The 13,120-nt window shown below is 34.1% G+C and overlaps 1 protein-coding gene across 16 annotated transcripts in view; it reads right to left on the reverse strand.

Moving 5' to 3' along the window:
- Window positions 1–1,282, reverse strand: part of LOC105149759 (putative fatty acyl-CoA reductase CG5065) — a 37,128-nt gene extending 35,846 nt beyond the window's left edge. For 8 of the 16 annotated variants that reach the window (XM_087408874.1, XM_087408889.1, XM_087408887.1 and 5 more), the window contains exon 1: window positions 1,001–1,281. The gene's annotated coding sequence lies outside the window, so the exon portion shown is untranslated. The other 8 variants (XM_087408841.1, XM_087408870.1, XM_087408861.1 and 5 more) reach the window with 6 other exon arrangements.
- Between the last annotated feature and the right edge of the window lie 11,838 nt (window positions 1,283–13,120).

A 13,120-nucleotide genomic window follows, 5' to 3' on the forward strand; every position in this document is an offset into this window, starting at 1 on the left:
AGAGCGAGATGCGTCTTTTTCTCGGCGCGTGGCTGTCATAATAAAAAAATCATTCATAAAACTGAATTTTACGAGCAAGTTTTGATTCATTGTGCGTCATCATTGTTGCGTTCATTGACGATTCCTGATGGATCAGTCCACTCGACACCTTTACTTAAGAAAAAACGTAATAATATCAATTATAGCAAGTTTTATATGTGGAATTAATGTACACACACACATAATTGAATAAATTAATTTAATTGAATAAATTATTTTATAGGTATAATAATTGTAAAATAATTTAATAATTAATTCAACTATGTATAGTAATTCTACATATGGAATTTCCCAAAACTGTGGAAATCTCATAATAATATTTATAAAAATAAAGATATACATATATATGTATTCCGATATTTCGAAAAAGCTACTTTTTGGCATGCATTCAAAATGCAACAATTTTAAGTCGTTACAAACGACTCCATTAATTTAAAACGATGGTGGTCGTACAAAAGTGAAAATTTCATGCACTAGGAGACTCTTTCCGCCTTTGTGTACTTGGGGATAGTGATTGATCAGTATCCATGACAGAGTAGCTTTTTTGAAATATTGGACATTTCATCGTTTTCTTATATCTTTAATTTTACAAAAATTATTACAAGGTTTCTGTACATTTGGGCAACCTGCATAAAACTTGTACAGTTATCACCTTTATAATTGCTATTACTAAGTATGTCTTTTCCTTGAGTGTGATTTCTGACATTATTCCTGTCTCTCTCCTTCTGTCTCTCTAGCTTCGTCGGGGTGTTTTTTATTTCTCGTACTTTCAGAAGCGAGCGAGTGTGTTTTTGCATTTTTGCAGTTCAATTTTTGATGCCAGTAATGTAGGCGATATTGAAACTTTCCTTTTATTTTCCTTCATAACAATGAGTAAACTGCTGGAGATAAAGAGAGATCGCGTGCGGTCCCGGATGTTCGCCATGAGAATCGTACACTATCATTGAAGGGTTTGACTCACCGGGTGACCAAAGAAGGAGGATTCGACTTCGCCGAATCACACGGTTCACCACGTCGTGGTGGTGCCGTGGTCGCGCCGCACTGGGTCACACCACGCCACGTTGGGCCTTGATCAACCACCTCACCTCCCTTGCTAGAGCGAACCGTCCTGGCAAAAGAGGCGAGACGCACTGGCTTGGATCTTTGTCGACACTATAATAACGACCGTGTCATATCATGTCGCGGCACTGCGCTGCGCGACTACTGCGCGTTGTGCTACCACCGCACGTTGGCTGTCGCGGAACGGCCGGAAATCACGTGCGTGGGGGAATAAACTCATAGCACACATGCGTAGAGGTTGTGCGCGCAAGGGTTGAGAGGGTGAGATTCGGTGGGGCCGATCGAGGCCGAAAAATTGATCGACACGCGTTACGAGTTGTTTCGCCCTCGTTCGCATAGATTACGTTGCTCGCGGCGAATCCGTCAGCGAGCGATTCATAGGGTTGAACTGATTCATACAGGGCTGCGTTTAGAAATTATGCCTAAATAAATCTAGGGTGCATTTTTGTTGTAATGTACCATGTAACGTAACCTGTAGCTCAGAGTTATCTGGCCGTAATTTCTGAACGCACTCCAGTTATCCATGTTTGTTGCAGATACTTATGTATATTTTTACATCATATAATACCATATGTTTATTGGTATGATGTTTATACGTTTTTGTAATTAATAATTTTGGAAATAGCGAAAAAGCAAGATATATAATCTAAATCTAAGAGGATTATACTTAGAGAACAGATATAGTGGTAACAACTATAAGATGGCAATTGAATAGTTTTATATATATAATTAATGTACATATAAATAATCTATATAGTTGAATGAACTATTACAGTTATTGCAATATAGTTTATAAAATAGTTTATTCAATTATATGTACACATTAATGCTGCATGGAAAACTTGTATACTTGTCATATTTATAATTGCTATTTATATTTTTAAATATATGAAGAATAAGAAAAATAAGAAGAAAAAAAGCAGAAAAAACTGTTATCTTCTTATTTATATCTTAAAAATAGTAAATGTTCGTTGCGAAATAAATTTGTTAAACGATACGTTAATTTATCACGTAAATTGCACGTATTGCAGGAAGGACATCGCTCAGACCACTCATTGTATAATGTTTATCGCTGAAGCAGACGATAAAATTTTTAAAAACGAGATACTAGGGATGTTATTAAAATAATAACACTAACGTATATTGATAATGATGGAGGAGATTATCAATAAATAGAAAAAGCAGTCGGCGTGCACGTTCGAGTTAAAAAATACGAGTCGGACAAAATGCGTGTGTCGAAGTTGCTTCGAAGAAATTCCGGGCGCAATTCGCTTAACACTTTAGATACGCCGTCGGCGTATTTAATGGAAGCTGTAATTGAATCTGTTGAAAACAGCTGTTGCCGTAAACTCGATTTGTAATTCGAGTCTTCGCTTGTGTTACGCGCGCGGAGTTATTTTCCGACAACATCCGCTCGCACCTCGCTTCCGTCATGAGAAAACGATTTTATCCGTCCTCGACACCGTGTTTATAATCTACATTTGCGCGACGATCCGGCATCGACAAACCGAATTGAAAATAGGATTCGACGATCTCTCCGAGATCGTTCGAGTACCCCAACTGTTGTACGCACAGCAACGAGAAAATATCTGTCAGGCGCGACTGCATTCTCTCGATTGCAATGTAGAAGAGGAGGGAGAACGAAAGGGAGAAAAGGTGAGAGTAGGATGGAGAGCGAAAGGTACACTTTCCTTCATCTCTCTGTAACGAAAGTTTTATGCAACATGCACCGCGCCGGGCAAACACGGAAGAACTTTCTTCGGTTACATTTACGCAATACGCAGTGCACTTCCATTCTCCTTACCTGCACCAGGTTTCCCGCGTATGAACATAAATCGCTGGTAAATCGTGCGTCGCCACCACTGTAACTTCCGTAACTGAGACATGAACCTCAAAGTGCCTATCTTATAATATTCTTTTGCTTCGTTGAGAGACCGTCCCTACTACCACGGTATTAATCAAGGTTGGGTAATGCTAAAAAGATAAAAATTAATAGTTATGGATATTCATAAAAAAATGTCCTGAGAATATTTAATTGTTATAATAATTACACATGTAAAAAAAATGCAAGAGATCGATTTTAAAGATTCTCAGTAACTCATCCATAGAACAATTTAAAATCTTTATAAAAACAATCTCTTGCATTTTTATACGACTATAATGATTCGACGATATAATAATTGAATATGAGCGATTTTTATGAATTTCTGCAACTTACGTAAACAACTCACAAAAAAAAATCTCAAATTTCTTTTGTGAAGTTAAAAAAATAAAAAGTTAATTAATTTTAACTTAACTTAGTTACATTTTAGATTTTTAACGTTTTAACTTTATATTTTAGTTACATTTTATCCGTAACTATTAATTTTTTATTTTATTTTAACTTAAGTCTCAGACATAATACGCGGTAATAGCGATAGCTTAAAATGAAATAAAAATTGCAAAAGAGAGAAATTTATTAGATGTTGACCATTGAAATTATAAATATTCTAATGAATTTGCTCACTTTTGTGATTTTCACTCATTTCAAATTACACAATCAAGCTTCAGATTTCAATCTGTCAGAAACCGTGCATTTCGATGTATCTAGTTTCTGATAGTTTGAAATCTATTATATTATTCTTTATTATTAAAATATAACACATATATCATCTTCGGCTCACGTTGAACGGCTGTTCAATGCAGGAGGACTCATTTTATATTCCTCGATAACTTGCGAGGAAAGATGTTCGACAAAAATTTCGAAATGGCTTTATTACTTAAATTTAATAAATATATGTGAACAAAATAGTCAATCAGTATATATAACAGCCTATGTAAACAATAATATATATAAACAAAACATGTAAATAAAATATGAAGTATTTTCTAATTCAAATCTATATTTGTCATTTCCGTTATTTGTAAGACCGTTATTTAAAAATGGAATCTTGAAATAAAAAAATAAAAAAAAGCAAATTTAACTTTTAACTTTTCAATTACTTTTTTTATTAACTTAATTTTTAATTCAATTAATTTCATTATAAATTAACTTGTAGCTACTAAATTAAATTTTTAAGGTTGTTAACTTTAATTTAACTTAAGTTAAAAAAAAAGTTGACTTATCTAATGATATTAATTCTTGAATTTGTTAGCGCAAAACAACCTTCAAAACATCTTTTTTTTTTAATTGCTAATATTTCTAGATAAAAAGATGAGATACGTGTTTCGCGAAAAAAACTTGTAACGTTGCAGAAATTCATAAAAAAATGTCGTAAACAAATTCAATTATTCAATATTCAATATTCAATAACAATGTTCAATTCTTATATAATTATATATATAATGAAAAAAATGCAAGCATCAATTTTAAAGACATTTTCAGTAACTCATCCATAGAACAATTGAAAATCTTTATAAAAACGATCTTTTGCATATTTTATACGACGATATAAAAAGTAAACAACTTCACAAAAAAAATCTCAAATGTTTTTTGCGTAACATATAGCTCATGTTTTTATCTGTAATAATGTTAGCAATTTAAAAAAAAAGTGATGTTTTGTCCGGTTTGACGTGGAATGCCTCACAGATTGCAACTATATATAATAAAGTCATTTTAAAGAGAAACCGTGTAAAGTATTAACTTATTTTCAATAGTACAAATTAGTACAAATTCAGTTGTGTTAGTTGCCCTTGTGTTGTTTTTATAGTCCTGCCAACTTAAATATTAAATATTAAATTAGCAGCGCTAATGTTTTCTTGGAAATAATACATAATATAAAATTGTTTTTGTGGTAGTACAAAATAGTACAAATCCGATTAATTTCTAACATTATTTTTCTTTTATTTTGAATTGATTCTATTAGCTTAATATTAAGTTAGCACCGCCACGATTTTTTTCGAAATGGCACATGGTACAAAATTACCATTAATGGTACAATTTAGTATAAAATGAGTATTAAAAATTCCGATAAGTTCGATTTGATTCTGCTGATTTGGTCCTACTAGCTTTATAAAGCTTTAATAAAACAAATATATGTTTTATTCTAATAAAATATTATTTATTTTATTAATATTATTATTGGAAATTAATAAGAGATTATTTTTAACTGTTATCAGAAGACACGATAGTGTTTTGGTGCTAAGTCAAACGCAATCTAATATAATATCGATCTTTTATTGTTTTACTGTACGATATGAAACAATTGTACTTACAGTTGGTATGAATTGTTTATAACTTATAATACAATATTTAATTTAAAGTTATAACATTTTATTTATATAAAATAGTATTTATTTATTTATTTTATAATGAAGTCGAGAAGGCAAAAGAAAGTAGTGTATTACGATTAATTCCTGGGATAAAACTTATCGAAGCGTCAAAGAAATATGAACGAAGAGTTTTAACGCTTCTTAAACATTTTATTGACTTTCCATTGACTTTTTGGGATTTTGAATATTCACACGCTCCCCGAATCCTCCCTAAACGTTCCGTAAAGTGAAATACATCTGTTACATTTGCTGCACTTTTTAAATATTTTTTTTTCATATGATCTACAACGCTCTATAAAGAGTGTATGGAGCGTTTTTTTTATCGATACACTTCTTAAACACTTCATTCAATGAAACTTTATCTATGCTTCTTAAACACTCCACAAAGAGTGTATTCATTTGTTATGGGACAATACCCTTATACGTTTCGTACACTTCTAGAATATAGGACTAAAAAAAATTTTTTTAATAGAACTTAAAGTAATAATTAATAAAGTAGCAATTAAACAAAAAAAAAAGAAAAACATTAATAGAAGCGTTTGGCAAGCGTGAACAGAATGTTAGTCTCATTAAGTTGTAAACGGAACTTCGTTGAATAGTACGCGGCACCGCCACCAGAAGGACGCAGCAAATTAAATTTCTCGAATTTAAAAAACTATAGAATAAGATAAAAAAGACACTATTGAAAGATTTTTCAATAGTGTTCTAATAAAATAATTTTTTTAAAGTGAATTTCAAGAAAAAAGCTCCAAGAAAAAAGCATAATATTTTTTTTGAGATGTTTACCGAGTAAATAAAATATATTTTAATATCATCATATACTTATTGAGAATCTAGACCATATTTCATTTTTTCGTTCGTCAAAAAATTCGATGATGCTTCGTTTAAGGTAACTCCGGTAAATACGCCGCGCTGGGATTTACGTCGCAAGTCAGAAAAAATAGGAGTAGGGTAATTTTCCCGCAACTAATCTGTTACATGCCTTTATGTTATATCAGTTATTGTGTTATGATTTCAGCTTTTTATTGTTAATATTAATGAAATTATTGTGAGTTCAATCGATTTGTCACTGTAGTAAGTAACGCCATCATAATCTGCATAAAATGATTACTGTAGGGCGTGTAAAAGACTTAGTGATTATTTCGTGATAAATACTCGTAGTGGAATAATAAAGTATGTTGTGTAGCAAAATACAAGTGCTTTGCTTTTCGTATTCTTTGTTTAATTTGTTGTCTTGTATATTCCACCTGTTTGGGATATATACGGCATTTTTAGCAAGCGGGATTTATCTCCAAAGCATACAAAGTGCGCAGATTGAATTCAGTGCATTAAATGCAATAAACACATTATATGAAATATGTACTTCATATCATAACATTTGTAATACACACATAGGAAGATTGTAATTATTAAATTATAAAAAACACCCTAACAATCTAAACAGGGATAATGGCTATAACATAAGTAAGATATGGAAGACCATCCTCCCGACTAGCAAAGACCGACCAAGATTCCACTATCTGTCTCCCCCATCACTCTAACCCCCCCCCCCCTCCACCAAAATCTCCCACCTCAACAAGTAGCGTAACATAAAAAGGAAGGACCTGGAGGAACAGCTCAGTATCAGGCTGCTCCTCGCCCTGATGAAGTGGACTGCAAGGCCCACGAAACGTTGGTACATCAAGAATGGACCAAGACATGGAGAAAACCCGCGAAGCACAGATTAGTTATATTGTAATTATTATTTATTACTTCATATATATATATATATTTACCATTTTTATTCCTTAATAAAACTTTATAAACATATTTTATAAGTTATTGTGTCATTATACATTTTATTTATATGCATTATTTAAATTTTTTATGAGCCGTACATGCTTCCCTCTCTCTATGTAATAGCCATATATCCCATCCCTATGGGATATGCGGCAAAAATACAAGGGTTTCAAAAAGTTTATTTTTTGATATGAAAAATAAATATTTCGGATTTCTAATATTTTTTTCATAGTAGTAGACAGTACACAATTTTTACTGATATAGTTCGTTTACTATAAACATAATAAATAATAATCTTCTTGATGTTTCCATGGGTGCTTTCTATATAACTAATCTGTGCTTCGCGGGTTTTCTCCATGTCTTGGTTCATTCTTGATGTGCCAACGTTTCGTGGGCCTTGCAGTCCACTTCATCAGGGCGAGGAGCAGCCTGATATTGAGCTGTTCCTCCAGATCCTTCCTTTTTATGTTACGCTACTTGTTGAGGTGGGAATTTTTTGGTGGTGGAGGGGGGGGGGGTTAGAGTGATGGGGGAGACAGATAGTGGAATCTTGGTCGGTCTTTGCTGGTCGGGAGGATGGTCTTTCATATCTTACTTATGTTATAGCCATTATCCCTGTTTAGATTGTTAGGGTTTTTGTATTTCTATGGCTTCTCTGTATTTTCTTGGGAAGTATGATGTAGTGTTGGTTATCGTGGTTGCTTGGTCAAACAGTATTTGATGTCCTGTTTCGACGTTATGTTCTGATAGTGCCGACTGTGTGACGTGTTTCAGTCTGACGTCTCGTTGGTGTTCTTTTATCCGTAGGTTTACCATTCTCCCGGTTTCCCCGATGTATACTTGTCCGCAGGAACACGGTATTCTGTGTACTCCTGCGGAAATGAGTGGCGGTCTTGGATCTTTGGGGTTTCTTAAGATTTGTCCTATCTCTTGGATGATTTGTAGATAGTTCGGATATTGTGTTTGTTCAATATCCTGCCGATCCGGTCTGTAGTTCCTTTGACGTAAGGGAGAATGGTTAGGGTCCTGTCGTCTGTTTGTGTGTTCGGAGCCGTTGTCTTGTTTGTGTGTTTGTTGATTATTTTGGTTATGTCTTTTTTGTCGTGTCCGTTGTTTTGTAGGGCCTGTTTTAGGTGGTTTATTTCTGTCCGTAGATGTCCTCTGTCGGAGATGGCGAAGGCTCTGTGTACCAATGAGTTTATTACTGATTGTTTTTGTGCTGGGTGGTGGTGTGACTCAGCATGTAAGTATCTGACCGTGTGTGTTGTTTTTCTGTACACTTGATGCCCTAGGGTGCCGTTGGCCTCCTTTGACACTAGCACATCTAGGAATGGGAGTTTTCCTCTATGTCTATGGTGAAACGGATATTGGGGTGTTGTTTGAGGTGAATGAGGAATTTTCGGAGTTCAGATCTGCCGTGTCTCCATATCACAAATATGTCGTCTACGTACCGGAATCAGACTTCTGGTTTCTTTGATGCTTTCCTGAGAGCCTCTTTCTCGAAGTGTTCCATGAAGATGTTAGCGATTAGAAGAAATCGGAGAGCCCATAGCTGCTCCTGACGTTTGTTCGTAGAAATGGTTGTCGTAGGAGAAGTACGTGGTCGTTAGGCAGTGCTCTATTAGTGGGATGAGGTCGGAGGAGACTTTTTGTGAGGTTTTTATTATGTTAATCGTATCTTTTATTGGGACTTGTGTAAACAGGGATTCTACGTCGAAGCTAACGAGTAGATCTGTGGGCTGTAGTCGGATTTTTTGGATTTTATGTATGAAGTCCGTTGAGTTGGTTATGTGTGATTCTGTTTTTCCAGTCAGAGGTTGTAGTGTTTTTGCTAGGAAGCGGGATAGGTTAAATGTCGGGGACTTTATGGCGCTAACAATTGGTCTGAGGGGGACGTTGGGTTTGTGTATTTTTGATAGTCCATATAGTCTCGGTGGGAGAGGGTTTGTGGGTTTTAATGTTTTTTTGGTTTCGTTTGGGATGTTGCTTTTTGCACAAGGTCCCTGGTGTTCTGTGTGATTGTGTTGGTTGGATCCTTATCAAGCTTTCTATACGTTTTATCCGAGAGCAGACCTTTCATCTTTTTCTTGTAGTCTGATGTGTTTATGACTACTGTCATGTTGCCCTTGTCGGTTGGCAGCACGATGATGTCTGTGTCCCTGTTTAGGTCTTGTAGGGCCAATCGCTCCTGTCTGATGATGTTTGATGACGGGGGTTTGGCTTTGGACAGGATGTTGGCTACCTGTCTGCGGATATCGTCTGTCTGCTGTGAAGGGAACCGATAGATGGTTGACTCTATTTGGCTGATTATTTCCTCTTTTGGAACTTTCTTAGGTGCCACCGCGAAATTAGGGCCTTTGGCCAGCGCGGATATAGTCTTGGGACAGGTTTTTGTTCGATAGGTTTTTGACGTAATGTAGGGGGGGGTTTGGTTTTTTGTGAGGGGCGAGGTTCATATATTTCTGTTTCTGTCTTTCAGACATAACATAACATAACATAACATAAGTAAGATATGGAAGACCATCCTCCCGACCAGCAAAGACCGACCAAGATTTCACTATCTTCCCCATCACTCTAACCCCCCCCCTCCACCACCAAAAAACTCCCACCTCAACAAGTAGCGTAACATAAAAAGGAAGGACCTGGAGGAACAGCTCAGTATCAGGCTGCTCCTCGCCCTGATGAAGTGGACTGTAAGGCCCACGAAACGTTGGCACATCAAGAATGGACCAAGACATGGAGAAAACCCGCGAAGCACAGATTAGTTATAATAAATAATACTTAATAAATTAATAAATTAAGTTTTTGAGTTACCTTATGTTCTTTATACAGTCTAATGAGGCTCCGTTTATATTCAACAAACGTTCTGCTTGCACTTGCCCAAGAACTTATCTACGCTTCGTTTAGATTTCTTTAACGTTTAGTTCCTTCCGTTTAGATGCTTCCTTGTTTATGTTCCGTGTTCTAATTTTCGGTTCTTATAAGTTTCATTATATTCGTTAGTCTCCTCTTACACTTCCTTTACACTCCAATTAATGTTTTATTGACGCTCGTTTTACGTTTTTACCGTAGGTTTAGCCGAGCTTTTATAAAAAGTTAATAACAGCAAAAAATGGCTAATATATATGCATAACAAATTTTTTACTGAGCAAATACGCAATTTTTTTTAAGCTAACCAGCATTTTTTACAATCGACTTTGAAAATCGGCGAAAAATCATAAAAAATTAAAAAGCATTTGGAAACTTGAAGTTTTTACTTTAACATATTTTAAATTATTTTTAATCTAATTCTAAAGAATATTAAATAAAGGATTCCTTAGGATTATTAATGTGAATACATAACTAATAAGAAAAAGGAATGTTTTTAAGTCAAGTTTTTACAGTCAAGCTAGATTTTAACTAGTTCACTAAATGATTCATATATGAGCATCATTAAAAATAGATTCAATTAATATGGCAAATCCAGTGTAGCGGTTTCAATATGGTGACTTCTAGTGACTTAATGGTATTCCACTATACATATTTTATCTTCTAACTTTTCAGAGTAAAACTGATACGACTTATCCATTTATAAAAAAGTTGTGTAAGAAATTGTATTGTTGATTAGTATTGTATTGTTGATTGTATTGTTGTTCACTTGCTTGACTCTTACGGTACTTCGTACTGCATAAGAAACTGTCATTATAAGATTGTATTTTGACAGTTCAGTGTAGTTTCGATAATTGCTGCTTTATTCATCAACATTTGATATAACATACGTATAAAGCGAGATTGTATTACGTTGCATAACGTATCGACTTATCTAATTTATATTGCTGTTAGGTATTTAAAATAATTATATAATATACGGACTGTATAATTGCAATACAAATACATTAAATTATTACTTTAGATATTTGCAATTATTTAAACATTATATTAAAACATCATATTAAATCTTTTTCTTCCCTATCTACAAATATATTCAGAATAATTAAAAACATTTTTATTATATGATAAGCATAACAAAAATAAAAAAATATACTTTATTTTATATTCATAAAGAGATGACACGAACTGCGAAACACGAATTGGAATGTATCCTATATCATTTGAAAGGCGGGATCGAATGTAAAAAGTGTAAAAGAATTTGGGTGCATGGATTCTTGTTTCAGAGATTTGTATGTGAAGTTGGATAATCGGTCTATAGCGTGGTAAGTAAATAAACTAAAACAAGAAGCGGGGTGATCGAGAGATCTAAGGCCTACACGTACTACATTTACATCTGCCGAAGAGTGTTTGAGATCATGCAGTATCAATTTTTCATCAAAAAATATCATGTTATATATTATAGTTATTTACATTTGTTTATAAAATTTGGACATTGTACAATGTTGTAAATAAAAATTAATATAAAAACATTGGGAACACAAATGAGTTATACATCACGAATATATATTGTAAAATGATGAACAAAATATAATGATGAAACAAGATAATAAAAGATGAATAAAAAATAAATATAAAACGAAATATTATTTTATAAAATGTTTGTGATGTACGACTCATTTGTATTTACAACATTGTATGACAATATCCGATTTTTATAAATGAATAAACATAAATAAATATATTGTATATAAAATAATAATAGTAATAAGGCTCAATAAAATTAAAACATGAAAAGGAAAAGGATTACGAGCCTAAGAAACCTTAGACTTGTAGCTCTTTTCCTTTTCGTTTTTATATACAAATGTTCCTTAATGAAATTAAAAATAAAATTGATACTGCGTGATCTCGAATTCTCTTCGTCAGACGTAAAAGTATTACATGAGCGCCTTAAGCCTCTCGGTCACCACGTTTCTTTCTTTGTCACTACTTATTCGCAGTACTTATCTCGCAACAGGTCGATTACCCAACTTCACATGCAATTACATTATGTACATACATAATACATACATGAGAATGTGCATTAATTTTAAGAGAAAAATACGGCTTTATGAAAAAATGATTATAAATTGATCATTCAAAATATTGTCTATCGCTAGCCATTACTTTTTTCTTTCTGGTAATAGGTGGATTTCACGTCGAAAGAACGACACATCTTTTGAGGTTATCCACGAATCGACTCATTTATCTTCATAAGAATGGAAGCGCTCAGACAGGCCATGAGTCATCGATCGAAATAGGTGGTAATCGGAAGGAGTAATATCTGGAGAATACGGGTATGATAGGACCTATTTAAGCGTTTCTAACGTTTCTTTGATGACGTTTCTCTGGTTTCGCAACATGTGACCGAGCGTTGTCGTACTGGGAAATCACTTTGTTGTATCTTTTCGCGTAATCTGGCCGTTTTTACTTCAATTCTTGGCTCAATTGCATCAACTGTTGTTGGTAGCGTTCCCCAGTGATGGTTTTGTTGGGTTGGAGCAGCTCATAATACACTACACCCAGCTGATTCCACCAAATACAGAGCATGAGCTTGGCGACGTATAGTAAGTCAAGTAAGAGCGTGGTCGGCTTTACTCAAAGCTAATACAAGATATCGCCCTAAATTTATCATAAATCCATAGAGGGCACCTTTGTCCTTGATGCACTATCAAGGAAGATTCAGTTGTCATTGAACTTTCTTAAGAAAATCACATTAAGCGCCATGAGTACCAAATACGCATCACGTTGTGTTCCTCTGCATTCATCCGAAAGGTCCAAAAATGTCACAATTAGCTGCTAAATATATAAAAAGTCAAAATCATTCGTACAGAAATGGCTGCAACGATATAATGTGGCAAAAAATGTCGATGATTTACCGGAACATGGCTCGATATGCAAAGTGAACAAAAAAGACGACAAAAAAATAATGAATCTGTTTTAATACGGAATACTTAACACTGCGTCAAGGACAAGCAAATTGAAGCAGAAAGGTTTAAATATATCGTACGAAACTATTCGAATCTATCTCAAGACTAATAACATGAAAATGGTGCAACACAGTTTTTTTATAAATTAATTCGAC

Source organism: Acromyrmex echinatior, chromosome 1 (genome assembly GCF_024713525.1).
Source record: "Acromyrmex echinatior isolate Ae372 chromosome 1, ASM2471352v2, whole genome shotgun sequence".
Lineage (NCBI taxonomy): Eukaryota > Metazoa > Arthropoda > Insecta > Hymenoptera > Formicidae > Acromyrmex > Acromyrmex echinatior.